We start from the raw sequence: 15,566 nt of genomic DNA on the forward strand, positions 1-15,566 counted from the left end.
AAAACTAACAGGATTAACATTCCTTAGATATTTCACCTACATCAGCTACTCCAAAGGAGACATTCAGCCCAAACATTCATCATGTCTTCAACCTTCCTCTGTGACACAACTCTGAGGGAAAAAAAAGTACTTCAAAAAATTTTGACTCTAACTTGAAAAACCCTTTTTCCACACTACTTTCTCAAACAAGTAGGGTTTGGTAATGAATTGTGAAAATAGTGCTCCCACTCATGGCTTGCTCTTAGTGAATGCAGTGATGAAGGAACTGCATTTCTGCATTTCTCTTTAAACCTTTCTTCTGAATTAAGGTGCGCACCACAGATCACCTTTCACAGGCGAAAGTATTTGTTTATTTGGTTTCTCAAGGGAGAAGTTCCAAAAATGAAATCCATGATAGGGAATAAGTAGAGGGCTTGCCCTGAAAATACCAAAAACTCTCTCATGCCTCCCCAGCACTAGAGTTGACCTGAATAGAATGACTTCAGACTAATTTCTGGGAATTGCCCTAAACTGTGACCCATGGCACATTATTTACATAACCTATATCTGCTCTATGGGATCCAGGAGCATTTCCCAGCTTCGGTGGCTGTCATTCCACTTTCCACACATGCTCACATATCCCAGTTCCCATATAGAAATACCACCCTGAAAAAAAGCATGCCAAAATGTATGTCATTAACTTTCACTGGGAAAAGAGGATGAAAGATACTGGTAGATTGGGAAATGGGGACTATTGAATCAAATATTATTAATTTATGAGTCAAGTTATGACAAGACCAGCACAAAAAATTCCATGTATTCATACTATGTTCGTTTGAGCTCCAGATACACATAAATTTAAGGAAATAGTTAAAAATTTGATCCACTTCTGCAACTGCTAACAGAGAATCCACTCAGAAAGTCTTGTTAATTTTAGAAAGAATCCATGCACATAAAGGAATATAATCAGACAGAGTTTTTTTAAAAAGTGGGAAAATAAAGAAATTCTTAAATCCTTTTTTTCCTCATTTTCTTTTCCTTGGATAATGAGCATGCTATCCAAACAGTTACAATACAAAACTGCCAATGCTGTGATCCAGACATAATAGTCATGAACAGTTAATCAGAAACCACCCTAAAATAAATCCTGCACAGTATTCTTTATCCTTAAGAATCTGTCTTGGCACAAGTTTTCACCTCTAAAATGACTATGTTCAAACTTTACTAGGAACTTCTCTCATGTAAGGTACTAAAGTGTCTGAAGTAAATAAAACATAAGCAGTAACATTCTTCTCTTATTTCTTGGAAAATTGCTGCAATTTTCCCTTATGCTGTCCTCCAAAAACTGTCATGAATATTTTTTGTGTTATGAGTAACCCCAGGAACCAGACTAGTTGCTCCCCTGGAGACAAAAACTCTAATGGGGATGACCCCAGGGAACAGGAAAAAGGATGAAGAAAAACTGGGGTAAGGAGAAAGGAAGGTGCCTCTGAATAGAGATCACAAGTGACTTGACAGTCCTTCTACCAACACTGACCATGCCTAACAGCCCTACGAAGAAATGTTTAGCCGTATCTTGCACCCTCTTCAGTGCAACATCTCAGAGAAGGGAGAAAGCAGGAGTCTCTGGCTAAAATTCAACACTGGTGAGATGCCTGCAGTCTCAGTCATGACCCTGGCCCCACTGTGCACACCTGGACTTTGATCCATGATCCCTCCAAGTAAGCTAGACATCAAATCCATCACAAACCAGGTGAAATGTGATGTCTCCAGCCATTTGCTCTGAATTTGACTACATTAATTTGGCTGTATTTGGCTACTTTGCTAAGTTTATGCTTTTGGACTGTGATGCACCACTGACTAGTCACCCAAATGACTGTGTTTGTCACCCAAATAGGAGACCTCTCAACATCCCTGCTCTAGGACAATCAGTTGAGACTAACATGTTTTTGTTGGTAAGATAGAGTATCTAAGTATCAGCTGTAAATTGATATTGAAATAATAAAGCATTTACTTATAATCACATCTTTCAAGTGAAAGACAACATCACCCTTCTCATATAAGACATTGACAAGTCCTTTTTTTTTTTTTTAATTCAGTTCATTTGAGACTAACATAACAGCTAAACTTTATGCTGTTAAATTCCCAGAAATCATTTTTATGTGGCCAAAGAAAGGCATGGACACTAGAGATTTTAAGAAAACACTGTGGTGTTTATTTGATTTTCTTGTTACATAAATGGATTTTATGTACTGGAAAAGTAGCTAATCTTGATAGATGTGCATGTGGTAATACAGCTGATGGTTACTGAAGCCAGACAATGTGAGCTTTCTCTTTCCAAGCCTCTTACTGAGGAACTGTGCTGATACTTAAATAAATAAAATGGCAAAAGGAAAAGGGATAGAAATACAAAGCTGATTAAGATCAAATTAAAAATAACTCAACAGCAACTCCTACTGAAATGCACTCCAGAAGCTGCAGTAGCATCACAGCATAACAAAAATGAAGAAAAATACATTGATCTCCAGACACAAACAGCAATCATTTTTTTCTTCATATACATCACTTAGGCATTTTAGAAAACATTTGTTTGGAATGCCTGAATCAGCTCATGAGATCATCATATGGCAGTATCCAAAAACTGGTGAAGCTTATCAAAGTAGTTGGCAGGTTACTCTGCTCATCATACAATAGGCCACTGTGAAATATCTTCTTCTATTTTGTCACCCTACACATGAAATTTAATCACTTTGTGTATGTATCGTTTGGATGTCTACACAGATTATACCACCTCTTTCCCCACATTTTTAAACCTGCTTTTTTTCCACAAACACTGAAAAAATATTTAATCTATTTTAGCTCGTAAGTATGCAGAACATTACAACACCAAGGCAAGACTACCAGTTGTGAAGCCAAATTCCGAGAGCAACTCATCCTACAAAGCAGAAAAATTAAGACGAAGATCTTTTATACTGGTAGCTCTATGTTCAGTGCAGAAATAGAAGTGCATATAACCAGTGCATTATTTCTTTGCACTTTATCTGATATCAAGTACACCACTAAAAGCCATAAGACACAGCAATCTAGTCATGTTTCTGATTTTGTCTGTTATCATTAGGACTGGAAAGGATAGCAATTTGAATAAGAAGTAAGAGCAAATGTTTGCATGTGGAATGAGTTAAGAGTAGATAACTGGAACTCAATCTGAGTGTGTGTGGCAGATCTGTAACAAAAGCATATGTCTAAATGAAAGTTATGTCAGTGCTGTTCTTGTTCATAAAGCCTTTCGTTCAAGAGGAATTGAAAAGAATCTATATTCTGACAATTTAAAATGTCTTTGCTCTTCAAGAATTGTTTTTACAGATGCATTTGAGAATAAACACATAGCAATTTTGTAGGGAAAAAAAATCAAAATATATTTCTTTATTTGGTTGTATTGATGATACAGAAAAGCCCTTTGTTATAACAGAATTAATAAATCATAGAATCATAGGATCACCAAGATTGGAAAAGACCTTTGAGATCATCTAGTCCAGCTGTCTACCTATCACCAACATTTCCCACTAAACTTTGTTTCTCAGTACAACATATAAGCATTTCTTGAACAAATTCAGGAACAACGACTCTACCACCTCTCTGGGCAGCCTGTTCCAGTGCCTGACCAGCATCTCAGAAAAGAATTATTTCCTAACATTCAACCTGAATCTGATCTGGTGTGACTTGTGTCACACAGTAAGTCTCCAAGAGTTTCCACCTGAATTATGGTGGGGTTATACTGTTCCTTATCCAAGACTTCCAGGTTAGGGAGTAGAATACTCCGAGGATAACTGGTCTGACTGTTAAAGATAGATGTAAAGAAGGCATTGAGAATTTCAGCCTTTTCCTTATTCTCAGTGGTCACATTACCTGTTGCATCCAGTACGGGATGGAGATTCTCCTTTGCCCTCCTCTTACTGTTAACATATTTGTAAAAAAGATTTTTTTTTCTCTTTTACCCAATGGCCAAGTTGAGTTCAAGCTGGGTAAGGTCACCAGGTGACCAGACCATAAAGGTCTGGTATCCCACATATCCGCTCTATATTAATGTTACTGTAAGAAGTGATCATACCATTTATGTTTAATGAAAACTTAGGCTTCTAAATTTTAGGTGTATGCTTCACTTAAAGAATCTCATTAGTTCCATGAAAGTCAGTGAAGCTATTCTTTTAAATCTACTCTCTTAAGTATCAGCTGACGAGAGCATTAAGGTGACTTGCTTGAACAGTGGCAGCTGCCACTCCAGTTTAGTGTTGGCTCACTTTCAGTAGTAATGTTATGCCTGTACTGTTATCTCCTATTCCTTTAGGAAAATGCAGCAGAAACTTTACTTCTATTTTAGTGTTACTATAGATATTAATTTAATTACAGAAATAAGAAACTGAAATAGTCTCTTAAGTCACCCTACCCTGGAGAATAATGTTGCAGCAGCCTAGGCCTCCTCAAGAGCACTGCAGATGTCAGCAAGTATAACTGCAAGCACTTTCCTTAAACACTTGACCATCCCCACCTCTTAATTTCTTTTTTATAAGCAATAAGGATTAATACAGTGCTGCAGCTAAGCTAAATTTCATACAAAAAATGCACTTAATAGTATTGAAGACTAATGACGTACATGGGCACAAAAGTAAATGACAAGTTTTTTGCCTCTTCTGTGTTGATTATGAAAGACATTAAAAGAAAGGTTGAGAGCAGGAAAAAAAAAAAGGAAAAGAAGCTTAGATTCAGATCAACAAATTGAAATGTGGAGAAAGTACATAGTAAAACCAATAATAAGAAGAACAGCAATAGCAATGCCAATAACACAAATTGTGTTGGATGCATTTAATACAGATAAGCCACCTGATTAGAATACAGTTCTTTTGGCACTAGTGAGCTCATCCTAAAAAAAGTGTCTATGTTCTGTTTCATATAGTTGAGGATTGTTTTCATAGGTCATTGTAGCTTTGGAAACAGATTATGCAGACAACTAGCTAACAAGTGAGAGCTATGAGCAGGCCAACAGGGAGACACAAGTTTCTGAATTCTTTGTGGAGATGTATTCAACTCACAGCCACAATTCTTCTCTATTCCTGCATCTAAGAATTACAGGAGGGTGGCAACTGCAACACCCTGCTTCTGGGCTCTACCTTCACTGAGGAGAGCAACAATCCATGTGAGGGAGGCAAATATAGCCTTCAGACTATGAAGTGGGCATAGGAAAAAAACACACTTCTGAGAAAGATGTAGACAACTGCTACCTGAAAAACCATCATCCATACCACAGCCTTGTGCAAGAACAAGAAATATCTAGGGAAGGAAAGAGTGCTAAGATCAGGTATGAAGTTTTCTGAGAACTACTACTAACTCCAACTACTCTTACTACTGTGACTGACTAGGAACAAGATTCATTAAGAAGTACTCCCCTGGTAAAGAAACAAAATATGTAGCCTTTGTGACCACAGAGTTGGGCACCACTTTTATGTATCACGTTTTCTTCCTTCTACATATCAGTATATCTATGTCAGTCAATTATATTAACTTTTAATGTATAATAATGCGGAAAAAATTATCATAGAATCCTAGAATCATTAAGGTTGGAAAAGACCACTAAGATCATCTAGACCAATCACTGACTCATCACTTCCATGCCCACAGTGCAATAACATGAACATGGAAGGTAAATCTAGTAGCAACTCTCATACAACCTCAAAAAAAAACTGTATCAGAGACACTTTCAAACTACTTGTCAGCTAGGGCTTCCTCAAGTGCTCTTAAAACTATAAGCATAAGATCTCAAACAGAACCAAAAAGTTAAAAGTTTCAACATTTCATAAACAGCAGGATGCTTTGATCAGATCTTCTTTGTGATTGTGATAATTATATTGGAAAATATGTCAGTGCAAATATTTGAAAAACAAAGGACATCAAAGCAACTAAGAAGTCTTGTTTGTTTATTTGCTTTAGAAGTGTCCTTGAAAATACTCCTGTTGGTAATAGCCTATCTCTCAAATGGCTAACTAAATGTCTAAAATAATAATAACAGAACTATGGCAAAAGCTACAGCACAAATATTAAAGGCATAAAATTGAAAGCAAATAGCCTTACAGGAAACAAGCAAAAACCCTGCTGTTTTCTTACACACAACTTGATTAACCACTAGCTCGAATCATGATACATGTGACTAGTTATTTTGTCATAAATTGTCAAAAGACCCTAATAAAAACATTAAAGGAAACAAAGCAGTTACACAAACAGAAAGTTAGTATGAAGCATTTAGTCTGCTCATCAGGAAGCAATTTTTAAATGTTAATGATCTAAATCTTTCAAATATTTCGTAAGTTTGCATGCTGTATCCATAGCACTCTGAAAAAGATAATTTTCATAACAAACTTGTCGAATTTGTCAAGTTGAGGCTATCCCAGATATGAATAAAGACTGAGAGAAGAACTCATTGAGATCAGACCTGTGAAGAAGAACTTGGCGCTACTGGTGAATGAAAAGCTTGAAATGAGCCAGGAGTGTGTGCTTGCAGCCCAGAAAACCAAATCCTCAGCAGCATCAAAAGAGAAGTGGCCATCAGGGCAAGGGAGGTGATTGACCCATCTACTCTGCCTCAGTGAAGCCTCATCTGGAGTCCAAGCCTCCAGGACAGGAGGGATATGGAGCTGTTGGAGCAAGTCAAGAGGAGGGCCGTGAAGATGATCAGAGCACTGGAACACCTCTCCTACGATGAAAGGTTGAGAGAGTTGGACTAGATTGACTAGGAAAAGAGAAGGGTCTGAGGAGAACTCATTGCAGCTTTCCAGTACTTGAGGGAAGCTTATAAGCAGGAGGGAGAACTGAAATTTTATGTCATCTGATAGTGACAAGGGGGGAAGTTTTTAAACTAAAAGAGGGAAAATTTAGGGTAAATGTTGGGAAGAAATTCTTTACTGAACAGGTGGTGAAGTGCTGGCACAGGCTGCCCAGAGAAGCTGTGGCTGTCCCATCCCTGGAGGCATTCAAGGCTGGGTTAGATGGGGCCCTGGGCAGCCTGAACTGGTTGTTGGCAGTGCTGTCCATGGCAGATGATTTTTAATCCAATCTATGGATTTTTAATTCCAACCTATGCTTTTCTATAATTCTATGATTCCAGAGGATGAAAACTTATTTTATCAAATGAGTATATGAATCAGTAGAGGAAGAGGAAAAGATCAAACTAATAAGTGGTTTGTTTGAAACAGCTTTTTCCCACAAGAGGACTTCTGAACTTGAGCTTTCAGGAGAATTTACAAGAGGGTAACAATTGCTGAGTTCCCTCAGTGCACAGACATTGAAGAAATGAGACTAATTATACAATTTCTCTAATATTTTGCAACTCATAAAAGGTCAAAATATAATTATAACGAGTGATACATTATCTGTTTTGACGTTTAAATACGGGATTTGCCATTTAAATATCACATATTTGTTGTGCAGCAATATATAAACTAGTGATATTAGAAGCTTCTTCTTACCCTGAGTGACCTGTTTCCATCATGGACTTCCTGCATTGCCATTATACATTTGAGAATATAGTGTTAACTTTGGCTTAAGGTCTGTGACACTTTGGGAAATGTAGTTTGGCAAAAGAGTGATGTTTTGCTTGAAGGGATTATTTCTTTAGGGTTTTTTGGATTTTTTTTTCCTGTGTGGCTGGTCAAATTAAATTAAGTTGTTTTGCTGGAGGAAAGGGAATTATTTATTACTATTCTTTGCCCTTAAATTTAGTTAGCTGTGCAGAGTATGCATATCAAATATGGTGAATAGAAGAAAATGACTTTAATTCTTTTGGGTGTTTGATTACCGGGAATTTCTGCCTTCAGAGACTCCTCAGTGAACCACCCATGGGTGGTTCCCTCTAGTATATGTTAGGTATGAGAGAAAATATCAGAAAAAGTGTAGATTTAGCGTGACAATTTAGGTCAGGAATTTTGGTGGGGTTTTTTTTTTGTTTGTTTGGTTTGTTGGTTTTGTTTTTTTTTTGTAGCAAATAAATTTGTTTGTACACTGAAATCTTCACTTCCTTTTATCTGTTTTGTTTTTGTTTTTGTTTTTGTTTTCAGTTTAAGAACCACAGTGCTGGGTGTATGTATTGGAACTGCTGAATCACAGCCTGAAAGTCTGATTGATCACCTGAGGCAAGCAATGAGTCAGCCCTGGGAGCAGAGGAGTTTTCCAGCAAGCCCTGGACAAGGGTAAGCACTCTATCCTTTTTGATGTAATAACCTGCTTAGCCAAACTCTCTTGTATTTTTCATAATTATAACATCTGTATATTCACTGATTATACAGTGTAACCTTTCCTTCCACCCATTTATACTCAAAGATAAACTCTTTCTTGACACAATACAATAAAAGCAAGAAAGTAGTCCCCCAAATCAAATACAAATCAGATAAACTGAAACAATGAAGAGCATGTGAGGGACACTTACAGAAAGGGGTTACATGGATAGGCACCAGCATTTCCTCTCTACCCGTAGTCCCAGGCCATTCTCCTCTATGCACTGAGAAAGAGATGTGCTCCAGGAAGTTAAGCAGTTTCATGATACATCTTGAGTGTCAGATTTACCTATCACCCACAGCAAAAGCAAGACCCTTCTTTCCCCTTCTCAATCTGCCATCTTAACTTGTACCCCTAACACTTTTGCTAAAAAACAGAGATTAGAACCATAGAATCATAGAATCGCTCAGGTTGGAAAAGACCTTCAAGACCACTGACTCCAACCACAACCTAACCATACTACCCCAACTAACAATCCTCTGTTAAATTATGTCCCTGAGCACCACATCCAAACAGTTTTTAAACACATCCAGGGACGGTGACTCAACCACCTCCCTGAGGAGCCTATTGCAGTGTTTAACAACCCTTTTTGTAAAGAAATTTTTCCTGAATCCAACCTAAACTTACCCTGGCATAACTTGAGGCCGTGTCCCCTTATCCTGTCACCGGCGAGAAGAAACCAACCCCATTCTTGTTGTAAGCAGCTTTCAGATATTGGAAGAGAGGAATAAGGTCTCCCCTCAGCCTCCTTTTCACCAGACTGAACAGCCCCAGTTCCTTCAGTCACTCCGCATAGGGTATATTCTGTAAGCCCTTCACAAGCCTTGTTGCCCTTCTTTGAACCTGCTCCAGCACCTCAATATCCTTTCTGTACTGAGGTGCCCAAAACTGAGCACAGTACTCGAGGTCTCAGCAGTGTCAAGTACGGGGGCAGGATTACTTTCCTAGTCCTGCTCACCACACCAATCCTGATACAAGCTAGGATGCCATTGGCCTTCTTGGTCACCTGGGCACCCTGATGGCTCATATTCAGCTGACTGTCCATCAGTACACCAAGGTCCCTTTACATCAGGCAGCCTTCCAGCCACACTTTCCCAAGCCTGGGGCTGTTGTGACCAAAATGCAGGACCCGACACTTGGCCCTATTGAAACTCATAAAGTTAACCTTGGCCCATTGATCCAGTCTATCCAGGCCCCTCTATAGTTCCTTTCTCCCCTCAAGCAGATCAACAGTGCCTCCCAACTTGGCATCATCTGCAAACTTACTGAGGGTGCACTCAATCCCCTCATCAACATCGTTAATAAAGATGTTAAATAAAAGTGGCCCCTGAGGCCTGAGGTTAATCCATAACATATCTGGGGGAACAGGATAAATAATCATCAGTTGGCCTGCACATCTTGCTGGGCCAGGAAACACCTTCATCTTCTGCCTAGATAATTGCTAACCCATCCCCCCCATGCTCTGCTTTCAGTGATTCCTCTGACTTAAATTAAGGTGAATGTGGGGAAAAAGGATAGTTGGATCCACAGAGAATGGAATTTCTTTGGGAAAAGATAGCAAGAGTTGAGTAGACGGGTCCAACATTTTCATTCTTAAATACAGAATTTGAGAAGGGATAGAATGAATGTTGAAGCTACACATGTATTCTGAGATGGTATCACAATTTTCTTTTGGAGGAGAATAATGGTGTGACCACTGGCAAGTAACTATGAAGGTCCCTGTTAGATTGTGAATGCTGCCATAATTCAACATTCCTTTAAAAAGATGCACATGTGATTGTAGAACTGAAATCTAGTGTATTTGCATAGCTATAGAGAACTTCAATTACTTTCTGAAGCACATCAGTTTATTATGATTAAACTCATAAGCTTAAATGTTCTTTTTTAAAAAATGGCCTTAGCATAAGTTTGTTTTGGTCCAAGTATGGGCTTGCTTTTAGCTTCAAGTCTTCCAGTGCTTCCTAAGTATGGTGACATTGGGTCAGATATATCAGATAAGAATAAAATTAATGAAAAAACAACACTTGGAGTGCCAAATATTCAGCTGTCAGGCAATGGGACTGTTAGTTAATAATTAATCACCCATTTGCTAACCATACTTAAACAAAACTTATTTTGGTTGAAAGCAGGAATATGAAGATTAGGCACTCAGCTGTAAAATAAAATAGAATAGCAACAACAAGAAAAATCATACGATCTCATATCTCCGCTACTAAATACTATTTAAGGAATAGTTGCAAATCCTTTGCAAGCCATCTAAAACTTCATATAAAACAGCATAGCAAAGAAATAATATAAAATATACACACATGTGAAGTATAAATATTTGAATAGAGGTCTTCTTGGAACACGTTGAGTGTCTGAAATTCCACCACAAATTTAGATTTAGGAACATGTTCAAGGTAGAATAATTTTACTTTTTCCATAGAATTGAACTGAATTATCTTCAAAATAATGCTGCTTTTCCAGAAAGGGAAAAAAAAAAATGTCCACAAAAAAGATTGTAACCAAAGTCTTTCAAAGAAAAGTTTTCAAAATTTGTAAGATCAACAGTCTTAATGCATGCCAAAATATTTAGGTAAATGTTTATTTAGCACACAAAATTGGAAAAGCTAAACTAAAAATAAATTTGAAAATGTGAGTAAAATAACAGATACTCCTGTTGCAAAATTCCTTGAATGTCAGTGAAACCAATCTCCCAGAAGAGGAAAATAGCAAAGAAAAGCAAAGAAGAATGTATACAAAATATTACAGCATTGAACTGAAAGTAACTTTTAAGCATATTTTAAATTTTGCAACAAGTAAAACATCTATTTTTTGAGAACAGCTGCCTCTCACCTGATTTTACTTAGAACATCATTAAGGGCTTATCTGCTCTGTAGATTTCTCCTCAATGAATAGAATGTATTTTCATGTCTGCATCTGTGATCTTTGAATATTTACTCTCTACTCCTACTCACAAACAAAGAGATTGCTCAAGTGATAGCTAAATAAAACTCATGTTCATTCTTACTGAGGATTTTCACTGTGAGCAGAATGTGTGGGGATTTTTGGTGTCAGTAGGGGAAAGGGATTGTTGTTTATTGTATTTCTTTCTTTTAGCACAGCTCTTACTATTGTGCAAATGTAAGTGAAATTCAATTACTTGATGGAGTGTTGAGTTGTTACATTTTATTTGTATGAAACATCATTTTCAGTGCTTTGTATTTTATTTTTATTTGATGGCAGAGCCCTGCCTTGTTTTTCAGACACCATAGTAGGGCATGAACTTCTCCACACAAACGATCTTTGAGTAGAGGTTGAGATCAAACTTGAAAAATCCATGTTGCTTTAAGCAAATGTACTATTATAAGAAATGTACATTAGATTTATATTACATATCTTTCAGAACAGTCTTTGCCAGAACGTTCAGGCTTATTTTACCTCTGCCCAGTCTGAAATCTGAGATGAACCTGAAGAGAGATCATATTAAAAAATTAATAAGAAAAGTATCTAAAGTCTTATAAAAGGGCAACGAAAGATAGAGTTCCTCAAAGAGGCACAAGAGGACAAGGGCTTTCAAATTCCAGTCATGTTATATGGAGAAGAGGAAGTGCCCTAGTTTGGCTCTGTCTGCTCTGTAACATGCAACACCATAAGAGACTACCAATAAGGAGAATTTGAGTCATATTTGCAAATTACAACTTTTTCACCCAGGTATTGTTTATATCTAAATTTCCCTATGATGAAAAGATAAGCATGTACTGTACCTAGAAGTGAGCGATATATGGTACATGGAAATGAAACTTAGATTTCTTTATTTTAGTAACCCCAGTATTCTAAGGCAGAAGACACTCAGAGGACTAATATTTTAGTAATATTTGCCTTACAAGGACAGACTATTCTGTGAGGAATACAATGACAAGAATTACTATGAGAGATATAGCGATTTGAAATACTAAAATGACCATTTTTAATTGTGTATTTTAATTGCAGTAGCGTCCTTCTCTGTATCAGGCTCTACTAAGAGATAATTGACCTCTATGTCTGTTGAGCTCTCTCACATTTGGCTTGGGTAGCATAATTCCTATCACAGACAATTACTTGATGATATAGCCTACAAAAAAAACCTCAACTATCAGAACAGCTCTGCTGTTTCTTTCCCCTTCCTTCCTTCTTTCCATTCTTCCTTCCATCCTTCCTTCCATCCTTCCTTCCTTCCTTCCTTCCACCCTTCCTAGCTATAATATTTTGGCTATTCTATTTGTCAGATGGCCACTTTGTTCTCTTCCATCTATTCTTTGCCATATGAATCCAAAGAGCAAAAAATAACCAGCTCAAAACAACTCCACTGTTTCACTGTTTTACTGTTTCAATGCATAAAACTAAACAGTGATTTACCATAATATAGAAGATAACTCTCCCTTAAATATTGGTTTTAGTTAGTCTTGCATACAAAGCCTTTCAAACTACATGCTGAACTGTGTATGATAAGCAAATCTGATAAGCAAGTCTGTGTTGCTTATTGCCAGAGAATTATCTATTGTTGCGTCAGTTATCTTTTTATCATGATTTAACCAAAAGCATTCAACTACTTTTGTTTCATTAATTGGTTCTTTCAGATCTTTTATATCTGACATATCATGTTGGCACCCAGGCAGCTTACACAAATTAAGACTGTATATTAAAAAAGTACAACTCCTTTGAGAATAGGAGTCTCAATAACTAAATCTCAGCCTCTGTTATTAAAAATGGCCTAGAAGTCAACTGAAAATCAGGGTGATTAACAGATCTAGTAGAAGATTGCCGGAGTCCAGTTTCCTACTGAAAACCTTAAGCTGTTGGGCCACAGAAACCATACACTAAGGAACAGCAAGTCTCATCTTTGGTCAGGATAACCTAAGAGATTATCTGACTGATACATGTATCTCAGCCTCACCATGATAAGTCACAATCGGAACCTTACCTTGCTTTTACAAAGAGACTGTACATGGCCATTACAAGAGGTGCTTATTAGCAGGGTAAGAGACATATTAGCTGGAATCCTGATGATAATATCTTCTCTAAGTTGACTAGTTGCTCCTGAGCTCACCACTGAGCTTGTAACTGAGGAACCACAAAAATGGCTACACCAGTTAACTCTGGATGTTGAACTTCTTGGACGCTGAAATACTTGTGACTCATGACTTTGACACTGAAGAGTCAATGTGAAGGGAACACTCAGCAATCAGTTTGAAACTCCAGAAGACAAAACCTGTTGTATTTCTAAAAAATATTATTTTTCTGTGATCCAGATCTTTCTGCAACTCTACACATCTTTGAACCTAGTAATCTAATGAATAATTCAGAGAAGATGGTAAGTTTATGGAGCAATTTTCTATCTGTGGTATGTAAGGTTAAAAGCATATGACGCGGTGCTTTTTTGTAGAGCAGAATTTCAGTGTTCGTGCCTCTGAAGCTCTTTCCAGGAATTTATTGATAATATCCTGTGAGTGAATATATTTGCAAAGTCTTTAATTTTCTTAATATCTGTGACAAGATAGTTAATACAGGTTTGAATTTAAAAGGTTGTTTAATATATATTGCTTATACTGTATTTATATTATACTAATCCCGTGCTTCAGGGCTCCCCATGATTACTTTTGAGGGCTGGGAAGAATTTTTTTTCTTTGATCCATAATAAGAGTTCTTTTTCACATTACTGTGAGTAATGGAGACAGCTAGAAGACAGATATGTATTCAGTATTTTTAGTGGTATTAAAGTCACAGAAGTCTGACTAGTCAGACTCAAGATTAAACCAGCGATTGGAGCTAGGGTCAGGAATGGATTTTCCTGTGGCTAAGACTGACCGCTGAGGTGACATTTTTAATGGTTTTCTATACCATAGAACATCTCTTGCTTCCTAGAATCTTGAAGAAATTTTTCTTGAAAAATACCTTTCTGGTGGATATTGGTGAGTACCTTGATTTCTCCTCTCTCTCTTTATTGCACATCAAATTTATATGTGATACTTTTTTAATGAAAAGACTCAAGTCTGTTGCAAGGTGCAGGAAAGTTTTGATAGCTGGCTGCATGCATCGTGAGTGTGACGTACGGCAAAATATTCTATGAAAGAGTCTAGACAGACAAAAAGAAATCTGCTATATACTAGCCCGTGGCTGCAGTTCAAGATGCTGGTGCATGTAGCCCTTTCACTTCCTATTTTCTTGTGGTTCAAATCACAAGAATTGGTATACAATTGAACTTTGATGTCGAGTACCAGGTTTCCAGCTCCAATATTTCTTTTAGTTCTGTAGAGAGAAAATACAGGGAAGAGTAAGAAGACAAGGATAAAGGGAACAAAAATCTAATCATGTGCATCAGTGATTGGAACTGTGACCAAATGCAGCCTGCAGAAAGCAAACTGACTGGAGAGGTAGGGAAAGTTTTGTTTGTTTCCATTTCTATTTTGCTCTGAAAAAAATGGTCATGGCTGTTTCTAGATTACATACTGTGCTTGCAGTCCTAAGTTTAATGCCTCATCTGTTTTTTCCTTTCTTCACCTAAAGCTAATAGTAGTGTAAGTGTGGGAAATTGTAGATATGTTTCTGATTTAAATAGGGAGTACAATGTGAACCTATTAGATTAATAGTTATGATGAAACTTGCATGCATTTTTCTTGGCAGTCATTTCAATCATTTCACTGTAAGCAATCCAGCTTTCCTCGGTTTCCTCAGTGAAGTATATTTCCAGAGAATTCAGTCTTTCCTAGTGCATTGTCAAGTGCTGATAAATTTTTATGAGCTTCAGCTAGCGGGTGACAGCCACCATGGATATCAGAAATTATAGGAGAGCACTTAATGTGTGCTGCTCCCCCTTTAGAGTACATCTGCTTCAAGTGTCAAATCATGACTGGTATAAACTTAACTGTTTTTTGCTTTACTGTGGGAGTAATAACTAAAACTCTCCTTGAAAAACTCAAACAATGTTTTATTAGAATAGTTGACATTTCATCAAACTTCATGTTAATATCATTAATTCCAGCAAAAGTTGGGATGGTCTGGGGTTCTAGAATGCTGATATCTCTGTTTATCCTTTACTGACTCAGAGAACAAGAAATAGCCAAGAGGAAGCTTTAGATGACCTAACCTGTTCCTAATTTTATCTGTTGTCCTCAGCTGAGACACATTAGAAAGATCACACTTGCCATGATCGGATGAGGCCTAAATTAACTTTACTTCATTTTATGTAACCAAGGTTCTTTAGACAGAGTCCACTTGCTATATTCAGTAGTGGAAGAAAAATGGGA

The sequence above is a fragment of the Phasianus colchicus genome, chromosome 2 (assembly GCF_987193195.1).
Source record: "Phasianus colchicus chromosome 2, bPhaCol1.hap1.1, whole genome shotgun sequence".
In the NCBI taxonomy this organism is placed as follows: domain Eukaryota; kingdom Metazoa; phylum Chordata; class Aves; order Galliformes; family Phasianidae; genus Phasianus; species Phasianus colchicus.